Genomic DNA, 1,444 nt, shown 5'->3' with positions numbered 1-1,444 from the left:
ATGATGAGGAACATTGAAGCATTCCTTCATGTGTTTGGTAGTTGTCTGAATGTCTTCTTTGGAAAATTTGGCCTTGGTGACAGAAATAATGTTGGAACTCACATGGTAGAAATTTGCAAGACCAACGACTTGTTCATTACAAACACCTTTTTTCAACAACACAAATGGCAGTTCCACGTTCTGGTCATATATGCCTAAGGCATTTGAGTGCTAACCAGCCTAGCAGTTCAAATCCACCAGCTACTTCTCAAAAGGAAGATTGGCTATTCTACTTTTGTAGAGATACCCCCTTGGATACCCAAGGAGGGATTTTTTTTGACTAGGAAGCAGGAGGAGGCCATCCACTTTTCAAAGAATCGGCCAGGGATAACCTTATGAATAGCAAAGAAACACTGTTTGATACATTACCATGCAACTTTGTGAATAGTCCAGTTAGGTTAGAAGGCTCTCAATAGGACTGGGAAAGAGTTGCATCATCTGAATAAACCCAGCCTTACTCCTATGGATAAGTTAAAGCTTTTGAGACCACCACTTGCGGATGTAGCACCACTCAAATTGAAGAGAAACAGCTGCAGACATCCATTAATCATCGGAACATGGCATGTATGAAGTATGAATCTAGGAAATTTGGAAGTTGTCAAAAATGAAATGGGATGCATAAAGATTACTTGTCTTTTTTATGTTAAGGTATTGAAGTTTTCTACAAATGTTAGAGATAGCCCTTATCTGATAGGCTGTTGCCAAAATTTTTTTCCCAGTCTGCCGGTTCTCTTTTTACTCCTTTAGTGAAATTTTTTGATGCACATAAGTGTCTAATTTTTAGGATGCTCCAGTATCTATGTTGGCTTCTGCCTTTTTTTGCATTTTTAGTTATATTTCACAGTGTGTTTATGCCCTGAATTGGCATTCCTAAGTTTGCCCCTACATTTCCTTTGATGGTCTTTATGGTTTTAAGTTTTATACTCAGGTCTTTGATCTAGATTGAGTTTGTTTTTGTATGTGCTGTGATAACCAAAACTAAACTCATTGCCGTTGAGTTGGATCAGACTCATAGCAACTCCTCCTTGGGTTTCCAATGCAGTATCACTACAGGAGTAGATTGCCCAACTTTCCTTCCAAGGAGTGGCTGGTGGGTCTGAACCAGCAGCCTTCCGGTTAGTAGTCAAATGCCTTAGACATTATACTACCAAAGCTCCTATGTGCTGTGATATATATGTCTTATTTCATTTTTCTGTAAACAAATATTCAATATTGCTAGCACCATTTATTAAAGAGCCTATTTCTTCTCTATTTAATGAGTCTTGGCCTTTTATCAGGGATCAGTTGTCCTGAGGTGGATAGATTTACCTCTGGGTTCTCAGTTTTCTTCTATTGTTCTATGTGTTTCTCATTATACCAGTGCCAGGTTGTTTTTAACTACCATGGCTGTACAGTACATTTTCAG

This window comes from Orycteropus afer, unplaced genomic scaffold, assembly GCF_000298275.1.
Source record: "Orycteropus afer afer isolate SDZICR_OR568_19922 unplaced genomic scaffold, OryAfe1.0 scaffold00782, whole genome shotgun sequence".
Classification (NCBI taxonomy): Eukaryota; Metazoa; Chordata; class Mammalia; order Tubulidentata; family Orycteropodidae; genus Orycteropus; species Orycteropus afer.
The sequence above is the reverse complement of the archived record's forward strand: the minus strand, read 5'-3'. Positions refer to the sequence as shown.